This window comes from Kogia breviceps, chromosome 15 (genome assembly GCF_026419965.1).
Source record: "Kogia breviceps isolate mKogBre1 chromosome 15, mKogBre1 haplotype 1, whole genome shotgun sequence".
Taxonomy (NCBI): domain Eukaryota; kingdom Metazoa; phylum Chordata; class Mammalia; order Artiodactyla; family Physeteridae; genus Kogia; species Kogia breviceps.
In genome coordinates this window covers 88,443,830-88,457,464 of record NC_081324.1, presented here as the reverse complement: position 1 = coordinate 88,457,464, position 13,635 = coordinate 88,443,830, and the positions used below count along the sequence as shown (strand labels likewise).

The window sequence follows — 13,635 nt, the reverse complement described above, 5'->3', positions numbered from 1 at the left end:
GAGCGACTGCTAACTGAACCGGATAGAGGGCTCTGCACCCGATGGGACGCGAGGTACTTGGAAGAAGTAGACGGACGCCTGACAGTCCAGTCCAGGCCCCCAGGACGGGCACTTCTGCTTTGCTCGCCGATGGTCCTGAGTGTCTGCAGCAGGGTCTGACACAGGTGCTCAATACACAGCATTAAATGGATACATGAAAATACAAGACCAGGAGGGACCGCAATAAAAGCTGCTACCGCAGAGGGTGACCGGGGCGAGGGGACCAGAGTCGCGGAGGCGCCCCTCTGAGATGCCGCATGGCCTGAGACTGGGATCCCGAGAAGGAGTCCAGCGTGAAGCCCTTATGGGGCTGGAAGCTCCCTGCGGGAGCCGGGTACCACACAAGCGGTGGAGGTGCCTGCTGTGGCCCCAAGGAGGTCTGCGTCCTCATCCTAATTGAACCTGTGGAATTCACCAGAGTGAAAGGCCAGTGCAGGTGTGACTGAGCTAGGAGCTCGGGATGGGAGAGGGGGAAGGTCAGAGTCAGAGATGATGAGAGGACAGAAGCAGAGGTCGGAGGGCTTTGAGGGGGCAGCCACGAGCTGCCAAGGCACTGGACCTCTCGAAGCTGAAAAAGGCAAGAAAACCTTTCCGCCTGAAGCCTCCAGAAGGATTGCAGACGTGCCAACCCCTTGACTTTTGACTCTGACCTCTGGAACTGTAAGAGACTAAATTTATTTTAAGCCACTAAAGAGAGAGAGAGAGAGAGAAGAGATTACAGGGAAACATAGACCAGGCAGAGAAAAGCGGCAGAGCAAAGGCCCCGGGGTTCCAGGAGGCTGGTGCATTTGAGGACCAGGGAACAGGCCGGAGAGGGAGAGAGTCCAGGAGGGAAGCACCGGCCAACTCAGGGGTCCTTGCAGAGCTGACCGTGGGAAGGGCTGGGTTTCACTCTCAGGGGGCTTTGCACAGTGTACTTACATAGATCATTGAAACTTTAAAGAGCTCACTCACAAGGTTTTCCTTTTATTTACCAGAATTTTGTTTCTTGGCCTCGGGAGACATAATGGATCTGAATCTGCTTATGAAACAGGAGGAGCTACAGCCCTGCACACATTCATCACACGAGGACACCATGCACGGGCCCCGTGGCGCAGGCAGCCACTGGCAAACTGATGAAATAAGCACTTCCTCATTTTGGAATGAAGAGAACCATCTTAGTGATTTTCCAAACTTGACTGATGCTAAGGTAATTCTAGGGGACTTCTTTTTTTTTAAGCTGACATTTAAAAGTTTTATTTATTTTTGGCTGCATTGGGTCTTTGCTGCGCGCGGGCTTTCTCTAGTTGCAATGAGCAGGGGCTACTCTTTGTTGCGGTGCGTGGGCTTCTCATTGCGGTGGCTTCTCTTGTTGCGGAACACAGGCTCTAGGCACGCGGGCTTCAGTAGTTGTGGCACGTGGGCTCAGTAGTTGTGGCTCGTGGGCTCTAGAGTACAGGCTCAGTAGCTGTGGTGGACGGGCTTAGCTGCTCCGCGGCATGTGGGATCTTCCCCAACCAGGGCTCGAACCAGTGTCCCCTGCAATGGCAGGCAGATTCTCAACCACTGCACCACCAGGGTAGCCCTAGTGGACTTTTTAAAAGGACAAATTCCCAGACCCATCCTCTGAAGATTCTGACTAAGTATGGGGTGGAGTCTGGGAATTTCTACATTCAACTATACCCTAGGTGTTTTAGAAATAGAAAATCTGAACACACCAATCATGACAAAGGTTCTTAACTGAATCGGTAATCAAAAGCCTCCCAACAAAGAAAACTCCAGAACCAGATGGTTTCCCTGCTGAATTCTACAACCACTTAAAGAAGAATTAACACCTATTTTTCTCAAACTCTTCTGAAAAATAGAAAAGGAGGGAACACTTCCGAACTCATTTTACAAGACCAGCATTACCCTGATATCAAAGCCAGACAAGGACATTACAGGAAAAGAAAGTCACAGTTGACCCTCGTCATGGGTGCCAACTCCGCCCCCTGCACCCAGTCGAAAATCCACATATAACTTTTGACTTCTCAAAAACTTAGCTACTAATAGCCTACTGTTAACTGGAAGCCTTACTGAAAACACAAAGTTGATTAACATATTGTATATGTTATGTGTATTACATACTGTATTCTTAAAATAAGCTAGAGAAAAGAAAATGTTATTAAGCAAATCATAAGCAAGAGAAAATGTATTTACAGTACTGTGTTAACATTGTAAGTTTGCATCATCTGTTAATGAGATGAATGTCCATCTGTCTGCCAGTACTTACATCAGTGTTGCCTTATATGATACAAAACACTATAGATGTTATGTGTTACTAATACTTGACATCAAAAGTGAAAAGGTAGGACTTCCCTGGTGGCCCAGTGGTTAAGAATCCACCTGCCAATGCAGGGGACACAGGTTCGAGCCCTGGTCCGGAAAGATCCCACATGCCGCAGAGCAACTAAGCCCGTGTGCCACAACTACTGAGCCCATTCTCTAGAGCCTGCGAGCCGCAACTACTGAAGCCCGTGCACCTAGAGCCTGTGCTCCGCAACAAGAGAAGCCACCGCAATGAGAAGCCCGCGCACCGCAACGAAGAGTAGCCCCCGCTCGCCGCAACTAGAGAAAGCCCGTGCACAGCAGCGCAGACCCAACACGGCCAAAAATAAATAAATAAATTATTTTTTTAAGTGTATTTTAAAAAGTGAAAAGACACCGTGAAAAAGAAATCCACACTCATTTACAGATAACAGTTCAGGCCTTGCTCATGAAGAAGCTGCAAATACGCTTTACGGTTCCGTAGCGTGACCAGTGTGATTGCCTCCTGGTGGCGCAGCCCACACGCTAACGAATGAAGCATTATAAAATGTTTACGGGGCTTCCCTGGTGGCGCAGTGGTTGAGAATCCGCCTGCCGATGCAGGAGACACGGGTTCGTGCCCTGGTCCGGGAAGATCCCACATGCCGCGGAGCAACTAAGCCCGTGAGCCATGGCCGCTAGGCCTGCGCGTCCGGAGCCTGTGCTCCGCAACGGGAGAGGCCACAACAGTGAGAGGCCCGCATACCGAAAAAAAAAAAAAAAAAAAAAAAAAAAAAAAAAAAAAAATAAAATAAAATGTTTACGGACTACAGCATTACAGTCATATTCATAACACGGTATTAGAAACACTGTTACATTTTTAAAAAGCCTCTTACCCAGATGATAGGCTGACGTGCAGCTTCTCCAGTTATGAGAGGGAGGGTCACGCTGCAGACGCAAAGTTTCAAAGCTGTAGGAAGCTAGCACGTTAGTAATTTTATACCAAATACCACTCGCTTTAGGTAAGGGTGACTGGCGTCTACATATGTTTTATGCATTCATGACACACCTAAGTTTTTCTGTTTTTGATATCTCTAGGCTACAGGGTTTATCAGCAAGTTTTTTCCAATTGTCGCAAATCTCAACAAAAAATTCCAATATATTTATTGCAAAAACTTCGGCGAGGGCGTGGCCGGGATGGCGGAGTAGGAAGGCGCTGAGCTCACCTCCTCTCACGGCGCCGACGTCAGAACAAATCACGGAGCGGCTGTTGACGAGGAAGCCTGGAAGGCAGCACAGAAGCTCTGCTACGGCTCAGGCAGAAGGAAGGAACCACAGCCAGATGTGGGTACGAGGGGTGGAGACGCACTACAGTCAACGGCCCTGTGTCCTCGCCCCCAGGCGGGAGACCCACACATGGGAAAATAACTACGACTGCAGAGGTTCTTCCCAAGGAGCAGGGGGTCCGAGCCCCGCACTGGGTTCCTGCACGGAGAAGACGAGCCCCCAGAGCCTTTGCTTTGAAGGCCAGCGCGGCTTACCTTCAGGAGACCCCCCCGCCCCGCCCCCAGCAGGCCCGCTGCCCTAAGACCCCTCGAGCTCACAGCCACGCTGAGACCCTGCCCACCGGAGGGCCCAGGACCCGGCACGGCACACCGGGTCCATGGCACAAGTCCGGGGGGAGCCCCAGGGTCCCGCAGCCAGCCGTCAAGACCCGGCACCACCCACCAGCAGGCCAGCACTAGCTCCAGACCTGGCCTCACCCCCCGGTGGGTGGGCACCAGCCCCAGGACCCCTCGGGTCCCGCAGCCAGCCACCTCGGGATCCAGACGCCCCCTCATCAGCTCTGGACCCTGCCGCCCTAGCCGTGTCGAGGACCCGTCCCACGCATCAGCAGGCCGACACCCACTCCGGGACCCCAGTGCCCTGCAGCCAGAGACCCTGGGCCCTGGCCCCTCCCCCCAGCAGGCCCAGATGAGCTGTGAGACACCTTGGACCCCTCGGCCAGCCACATCGGGAAGCATCCCTGCCCACCAGCAGGCTGACACTAGATCTGGGACCCCCAGCTCCGCAAGCACCCACACCTGAGCTCGGCTCTGCCCGCCAGCGGGCTAGCGCTAGCCCGGGACCCCCCGGGGTCTGCAGCCTCCACACAACGCAGGGCCTGACAACCAACCAGACGGCGGGCCGGCCACGCCAACCAAAACCCCCCACGCCCGTCAGAATGGCTGTTTTCGGAAAGATAAGGAGGATGTGCCGGCAAAGATGCGCAGAGAGGCGAGCCTCGTGCGTTGGCGGTGGGAACGTAAACTGCAGTATAAACTATGGAGAACAGTGTGGCGAGTCCTCAAAAAGTTAAACACAGAACTGCTATATGATTTCACCATTCCACTCCTGGATATATAGCCAAAGAAAACAAAAGCACTAATCAGAAAAGATATATGCACCTCTATATATTCACTGCAGCACTATTTACAAGAGTCAGAATACGGAAGCAACATAAGTGCCCATCAGGAGATGAATGGATAAAGAAGATGTCGGAGATATATATATATATATATATCTGAGCAAAAAGTTCATTCGGGTTTTTCTGTGCCATCTTATGGAAAACGCGAACGAAACTTTTGGCCAACCCAGTGTAATTGAATATTACTCAGCCATAAAAGAATGAAATCTTGGGAATTCCCGGCAGTCTCTGCGCTTTCACTCCCGAGGGCCCTGGTTCAATCCCTAGTCGGGGAGCTCAGATCCTGCATGCCGCAAGGTATGGCCGAAGAAAAAAAGAGATCTTGCCATTTGCGACAACATGGATAGACCCAGAGGGCGTTATGCTAAGTGACACAAGTCAGACAGAGAAAGACACATACTCTATGATTTTACTTACACGCGGAATCTAAAAAACAAACCAAATAAGCAAATATAGCAAAACAGGAACAATTATAGATACAGAGAACGAACAGGTCGCTGCCAGAAGGGAGGGGCGTGTGGGGCAGGGAAGCAATAGGTGAGGGAGGTTAGGAGGCACAGACTTCCAGGTGCAAAATAAGTGAGTCACAGGAATGAGATGTACAGCGTGGAGCGTGTAGTCAACAACTACGCAATGGCTTTGTATGGCGACATATTTGTAACTAGACATCATGGTGATCATTTTGAAATGTATAGAAATATCAAATCACTATGCGTGTAACAGAAACTGACATAGTGTAGTAGGTCAATTATACTTCAAAAACCAACAAATAAAAAACTCAGAGAAAAAGAGATCAGTTTTGCGGTTATCAGAGGCAAGGGGTGGAAGGAGGGGGACTTGGACGAGGTGGTCAAAGGTACAAACTCCCAGGTATAAGATACATAAACACTAGTGACGTAACGTGCAACACGATAAGTATAATTAGCGCTGCCGTATGTTCTATATGAAAGTAAAGTGAGTAAATCCTAAGAGTTCTCATCACAAGGAAAATTTTTTTCTATTTCTTTAACTTTGTATCTATATGAGATTCACCAAGTTTATTGTGATAATCTTTTCATGAGGTATGTGAGTCAAATCATTATGCTGTACACTTGAAACTGATGGAGTGCTGTGTGTCGATTATATCTCAATAAAACTGGAAGGAAAAAATAAACTATTTTTTTAAAAAAAGAAAAATTCCGCATATAAGTGGACCCGTGCCGTTCAAACCTGTGTTGCTCAGGGGTCAGCTGTGTAGGCCCACATCCCTGATGAACACAGACACAAAGGTCCTCAATAAAATGTTAGCAGATTGAATTCAACAGTACCTTCAAGAGATCATGATGAAGTGGGATTTATTCCGGGGATGCAGGGATGTTTCAGTATCTACAAGTCCATCAAGGTGATACACCACATTAACAAAAGGAATGATAAAAATCATGTCATCTCAATAGATGCCAAAAAACGTTTGACAAAATTCAACTTCCTTTCATGAGAAAATTCTCAACACGGATATAGAGAGAACGTACCTTGACACAATTAAGGCATATATGACCTTATATGCCTTATATAAGGGAATTTCTTCCTAGTACCAGTTTGCTGGCAGTTTTCATCGGGAATGGCTATTGGATTTTGCCAGACGCTCACCAGGCCTCTACTGGGATGATCGTACGAGGTGTACATACCATCTTGAACAGATGAAAAGTGGTTACAATGAGTATTTTAACATCATTTTCTAATAATTCTGTGTCATTTTCTGGATTGATTGTGACCCATGTTCTCCTTATTATGGGTCACATTTGTCCCACTTCTTGGCATGTCTTGTAGTTCTTTATCCGTCACCAAGCGCTGTAAACTTTACATTGTTGATTGTTGGATGTTTTTGTATCCTATAAATATTCTTAAGCTGTGTTCTGGGATGTATTCAGCTATGTGGAAAAATTTAACCCCTTCGGGTCTTGATTTCAAGTTTTATGCAAAATTAGAGCAGCTTTTAGGTCTAAGTCCAACTTTGTACCATTTATGAAGCAAATTCTTTTGAGTACTTTACCTCATGCCCAGAAACTATGCAGTTTTCCTTTCCTTTCCTAGAAGCTGGTGGGACAGGAACTCTTGCCAGCCTGTGTGTGCTCTGAGGTTTGTTCTCTCTCAGAGAACTGGGTGGTTCTTTCCCTGCCTTGGATGTGTCAGGACTCCGCCCTCACACTCTAGTTGCTCCTGGTGTATTTGAGGAGCTCATGTCACATGTTCTCCATCTCTCTGAGGTCACTGTTTTTCACTGCTTGAAGTTCCAAGTCTTAAAAACCACTGTTGTATCTATTTTGCCCAACTTTTCACTCATTTCAGGTGTTTGTGTAGAGGGGAGGGAGAGAAATCCAGTCTCTATCACTCCCTTTGGGGTAGAAGCAGAAGCTGAGACTTCTCATTACATGAAAATAAATACTTTAAGCCACTGTTAGATGTTCTGTCATGTGCAATAGAAAGAAAAAAAAAAAAAAAACCCTGACAAAGACGGCCACCATCTTGAACTGTTTTATTTTACTTTGTTAAAGTGTCTTCAATTATGTCAATTGAAGATTCACCCGGTTTACTAACAATCTTTTTTTAAATGTCAGTACTTCCAGTAAGAGCCAAGAGCTATCAACTCCTTCTCATATGAATGCAAACTTTCTGACTGCGTCCCACCTAATCGCTGGCTGCGATTAGCCAGACTGACAATGAAAAATTTAGTTTGGGGCGGCGGGGGGCGGGGGTGTGGGGGACGAGGCGAGAAATGGTCTGAAATTTGGAGCTTCGGGAGAAAGATACACCTGGGTGGGAAGAAGGGAGAGTTTTGTTCTGTTCGAGGATACTGGGGAGAAATATTTAAATGAAGAGCCCGAAAGGTGTCCAATCATTAGGGTTGATCATGTGAACTTGCCATTTTGTAGGTCAAAAGGGAAACTATCGGACTCCCCCGGCGGCCCAGCGGTTAGGACTCCGTGCTTCCAATGCAGGGGACGCAGGTTCGACCCCCGGTCAGGAGCTGAGATGCCGTGTGGTGCAGCCAACACTACCACCTAAAAAAAAAAAACCAGGTAAACCATCAGTGATTTCATGCCGTGCAACAAAATATTTTTTTTGAAAACTTTGCAGTGAGCTGACTTCTCTGCTGCCCCCAGGAGGGGAAACATTGGCTGGTACAGGCCAGCCATCCTGTGAGCGAGTTTATTTATGTGTTCCCCGCCTCCCCATGGTCCTGACACTCGGGATAAAGCCAACGGGAAGACAGAAGAACCCCCATGGAGCCTGTGACCATGCTGGGACGTGGTGGTCAAGCGGTGCACTTGTGCAGAGCCAGCCGTGTGAAGACCTTTCAGGCAAACGGGACGGAGAAGAAGGGCGAGAGCGCGGCGTATTCGTGGGACAGAGAGAGTAACGATGTGCCTGGAGCGGAGGGGACAGTCATTGCCGGTAAACTGAAGAATCAAGATAAGGCTTTACATTTTATCCTCGGAGACATCAGGCGTCACCAGGAGGGACTAAGTCCCATGGTTTGCCCTCTTTCAGAAATAACTGTACCACCTGGTTAAGGAAGACATTCCCGGACTAACCTAGAAACTTAACTCTCTGCTTCTCACCCCCCTGTGACACACAACCTGATATTTAAAGTTGGGTGAGTGTGAGTCTTCGCTTTAGAAACATAAATCTGCTCCCGAGTTGCAGAATAACTCTCTTCATTTAAATAAAGCAGAAAGAGAAACCCCCATCTTCCTGGAATATATTGCTAGTTAATGACCTATAAGACAGAGGTCCAACTTGACACATGGGCTCTTAAGAGATGAGAGATAGAGTGTCAAACGGTTTAGCAGAGAATCTGAGAGTTTCAGAGAGAGTGCTGCTGTGCAGCGAGGAGATGACACCTCCCGTTCCTTCTTTCTGGCCTTTTCCGAGAGGGGGACACGGACTTATTGTGCCCCCCTCCTGAACGTCAGTATTTGAGGGATTTTTCTATCCGCATCAAAAAGGTCAGATACCACAGAGACCCCACTGATGACCTGTCTTCTCTCAAAACACTTTCAGTTCAGATCCTCCGGCGCCAGGCAGGCCCCCTCATCATTTCAAGACTGCTTGACATTGAGGGCCTTAGGTACAAGGTTGAAGTCAACAGACAAATTCCTTATATAATTCCAGACTAGAGAAAATAGTAAAGAATTCTCATTTCATTTTAAGAAGACAGCACACACGGGGAACAATGTTCAACATCCTGTGATAGACGGTAACGGAAAAGAATATGAAAAGGAATGTATGTGTGTAACTGAGTCACTTTGCTGTACAGCAGAAATTAACACAACATGGTAAGTCAACTCGACCTCCATAAATTTCTTCCAATGGAAGACGGAGCAACTTTTTCCTGGCATTTAAGAGCGCAGTGAATGGCAACCCTCTTCCAAGTGTCTCACGTGTCGTAACTCATTTACTCCTCACGGCGACCCTGTGCTCTCACTTTACACGTGAGGCCACGCAAAGGGAAAGAGTACGTATTCCGTGGACACACAGCCAGCGAGTGGGGCCAATGGGGCCCAAACCCAGGCAGTCTGTTCCCAAAGCCTGGCGCCCAGACCTGATCAGGGTAATATAACACCGGAAAATGGCCGTCCCCTCATAAAGACACAAAAATTAACAACGAGGATATGCAGAAATGCATCACATAAATCCTACAACCAATGTATTCCAGAAATTCAAGAATGATCGATACTGAGAAATCTATCACAGACACAGAGAACAGGCCTGTGGTTTTGCCAAGGGGGAGGTGGGGGGAGGGGAGGGATGGGCTGGGAGTTTGGGGGCAGCAGATGCAAACCATTATGTACAGGATGGATAAACAACAAGGTCCTGCTGAAGAGCACAGGGAACTCTATTCACTATCCTGTGATAAACCATCAAGGAAAAGAATATTTTAAAAAGAGAGAGAGTGTGTGTGTGTGTGTGTGTGTGTGTGTGTGTGTGTGTGTGTATGTATAACTGAATCACTTCATTGTACAGCAGAAATTAACTCATAAATCAACTATACTTCAATAAAATAAAAAAGAAATCTATCGACATTAAAAAGCTACATCAAAGGAGGAAAAAACAAATTATTATAAGTAGATGCTGAAAAGGCAATCGTCAGTTTGGTAATCGTTTCTAATAAAATCTCTATAAATAAAATTCTTAAATATGTTAAAAATTCTTTGCCAAAGACCAAGAGTAAAGATCATTTAAAGTGGTAAATACTAATGCTTTTGCCATTAAAATAAGGAACAAGACATTGATACGAATAATTGCCATTATTATTCAAATTGATTAGTGGTTCCAGAATATTCAAAACTATAAGAAAATACAATAATCAATATAAATATTAGAAACAGCATAATAGTCTCTTTCTGCTAAATGTGATTGAATACTCAGAAAAAAAGCAAAAGGCCTGTAAAATAAAGGAGTGTGTTAAAGCCATTGGATTAAAGGTACATAAAGTTTAAAAGGTATTTTTCTTCATGTTAGCAATAACCACCTAAAACTTAAAATGGAGAAAAACATTCCATTTGTCTAATGGAATGCAAATTTTAAAATAAAAGTATAAGATGAATTTTAAAATGTGTCTTATGAAATAACATCTTCACAAGCAGAAAAATATACTGTGAAACTCCCAGAAACAGAGCAGAGAGATGGCTGCAGGGGCAGGAGGCGGGAGAAGTGGGGAGACGTCTGTCCAAGGGTACACATTTCCAGTTATAAGAAGAATACGTTCTGGGATCTAATGCACAGTGTGGTGACTATAGTCAACAACACTGTATTGTGTACAGTAAGCCTCCTACATACGAGCCTTCAAGTTGAGAACTTTCCAAGATGTGAACGTGCGTTCGCATGTCCAGTCACGTGAGCTAGTTCACGTGTCTGGTGTACATGGTCACGAGTGTGCATCCTCTGCAGCTGGTGGTGCTTTTGTGCACTTCACTGTACAGGACTGTTGCTGTGCGACACGAGGAGCTTACTGACAAAGAGCTGATGGAATGGGGGGCCCAGAGAAAGGACGAAGAGGGACAAGAGGAAGAAGAAGTAAGTAACTGAAGAACCGAAGAGATTCACGACGCAGGAAGTGGCAGGGGATGTCCCTTATCTCAGGAGGCGCTGTTAGTTTTTGAGGCACGGGACCCGAACGTAGAACGGTACACGAAGGTTGCAGCTGCCGTTCAGAATGCAACCCAGTGCTACCGTGTCATCTACGATGAGAAAAAAAGAGCTACTACCCAGACCTCACTGGATCGTTCTTTCAAGAGGGTGGAGAGACTTGAATCCGGCAAGGAAGCAGCACCTGTGCCATCCGCGTCAGGCGTGAGTGCAATCGCGGCTCGCCCTCCGTCCCCTGTCGCTCGACCGTCTCCTCCTCTCCTGCTCCAGTCAGTACCTCCTCCTGCCCGTTCACTCGATGCCAGCCCCTGGGTGCCAGCTCTTCTTGTACGGCACTACTGTTCTCTTCAAGGGACTGCACTGTAAGATCAAAAATGTTTTCTTTATTTTTTGTGTTTGTTTTTTATGTAGTATTTGTATGAAGAGTATAATAAACCTATTACAGTGCAGTACTGTGGAGCCGACTGTGTTAGTTGGGTACCTAGGCTGCCTTGGTTGGGCTTATGAGCAAATTGGACTTACGAACGCGCTCTCAGAATGGAACTCATTCATATGTAGGGGACTTACTGTACTTGAAGTTTGCTACAAGAGAGTAGATCTTAAATGTCCTCACCATAACAAAACCGACAACAACAAAAAATGTACATATATACGATGGAATACTACCGGGCCGTAAAAAAAGAATGAAATATATGCCATTCGCGGCAACAAAGAACGACCTAGAGACGATCACGCTAAGTGAGGTAAGTCAGACAGAGAAAGACAAATACCATATGATATCACTTATACGTGGAATCTAAAATATGGCACAGATGAACCTGTCTGCAAAACAGAAACAGAATCACAGACACAGAGAACAGACTTATGCTTGCCAAAGGGGGAGGGGGGTGGGAGAGGAATGGACTGGGATTTTGGGGTCAGCAGATGCAAACTATTATACATAAAATGGATAAAATAACAAGGTCCTACTGTATAGCACAGGGAACTATATTAATATCCTGTGAAAAACCATAATGGAAAAGAATATTTTTTAAAAAATATATATGTATATATATATAAACAGAATCACTTTTCTGTACAGCAGAAATTAACACAACTGTAAATCAACTATACTTCAATAAAATAAAATTTTTTAATGATAATTATGTGAGGTGGTGGAGATGTTAATTAACTCTGTTGTGGCCATAATTTTGCAATATATACAAGTATCAAATCAGCACATTGTAAACCTTAAACTTACACAATATTATATATATGTATTTCAATAAAGCTGGCAAAATTAAAACACCATCATTTGGGAACTGTTTAAAAATAGCTCATGAGGGCTTCCCTGGTGGCGCAGTGGTTGAGAGTCCGCCTGCCGATGCAGGGGACACGGGTTCGTGCCCCAGTCCGGGAAGATTCCCACATGTCACAGAGCGGCTGGGCCCGTGGGCCATGGCCGCTGAGCCCGCGCGTCCGGAGCCTGTGCTCCGCAACGGGAGAGGCTGCAGCAGTGAGAGGCCCGCGTACCGCAAAAAAAAAAAAAAAAAAAAAAAAAAAAAAAAAAAAAAAAAACCGCTCATAAATACTTAGAATTAATACAAAATAAATTTGCACATTATACAGAAAATGACAACTCTGAAACAGAAGCAATGGAAACCAACGAAAGCGTTAGACAAAAATATTCCGTCTAACGTAATTTGTTAATAAGAATTAATTTTTTCAATATCTAAATTAAAGTTAAAGAAATGAGAAAAAGTTCAAAAAATTCCAGAGAAAGAAGGAATTAATAAAGAGGAAATAAAATGTTAATTAAGAAACATACAAATGTGAGTGCTATCTTAAAAATCCAAGAACTTACGTTTTTTAACTAATCTAAGAAAAGTAATAGAATATTCAAATGTAAAATAACTGATAAAGGAGAATTAATTGCAGAGAAAGAAAATTGAAGAAAACTGGAGGGAACAATTTGTTTACGTCTATGAAAATAAACTAGAAGACTTAAATGAAATATTTATTTTTCAAAGAAAGTGTAATCTAACAAAACTGCTTTCATAAGAATGGTTATATTAGCATAGAAAGTGATAGAAAAAGATCCTTAAATGTCCTCAGGTGAATATGGTTCCGGAGGATAAAGCAGTGCAACAGGAACTCTCTCATTCACTGCTGCTGGGAATGCAGCCACCGTGGAAGACAATCTGACAGTTTCTTATAAACTAATCGTCCTTTTATCATAAAATCCACCAATCACAGTTCTTGGTATTTACCCAATAAAGATGAAACACTGATGTCCAAACAAATGTTTAGAGTAGCTTTATTCATACCTGCCAAAAATTGGAAGCAACCAAGGTGTCCTTCAGGGGACTTCTCTGGCGGTCCAGTGGTTAAGACTCTGAGCTCTCACTGCTGAGGGTGCATGTTCAATCCCTGGTCAGGGAACTAAGATCCCACAAGCTGTGAGGCGCAGCCAAAACATTCAAAATTTTAAAAATTTTTAAGAAGATATCCTTCAGGAGGTGGATGGATAAACTGTGGTCCGTCCAGACAATGGAGTATTGTTCAGTGCCAAAAGGCAATGAGCTACCCACCCGTGAAAAGACATGGAGGAGCGTTAGACGCTCGTTACCGAGTGAGAAAGCCGGTCTGAAAAGGCTGCCTGCTGCATGGTTCCCACTGTAAGTAACAAGTGGTTCATTCTCTCTGGTAGTAAGAGAATTGCCAATTAAAACCACGCGGAATCACTATTTTTCACT

At 45.4% G+C, this 13,635-nt stretch overlaps 1 long non-coding RNA gene across 1 annotated transcript; it reads left to right on the top strand.

Moving 5' to 3' along the window:
• Positions 1-325: 325 nt before the first annotated feature.
• On the top strand, positions 326-5,642 carry LOC136792691 (uncharacterized). Its single transcript, XR_010836851.1, has 3 exons — positions 326-475; positions 1,017-1,228; positions 3,403-5,642. It is a non-coding gene; the product is annotated as an uncharacterized lncRNA (long non-coding RNA).
• Positions 5,643-13,635: the final 7,993 nt, after the last annotated feature.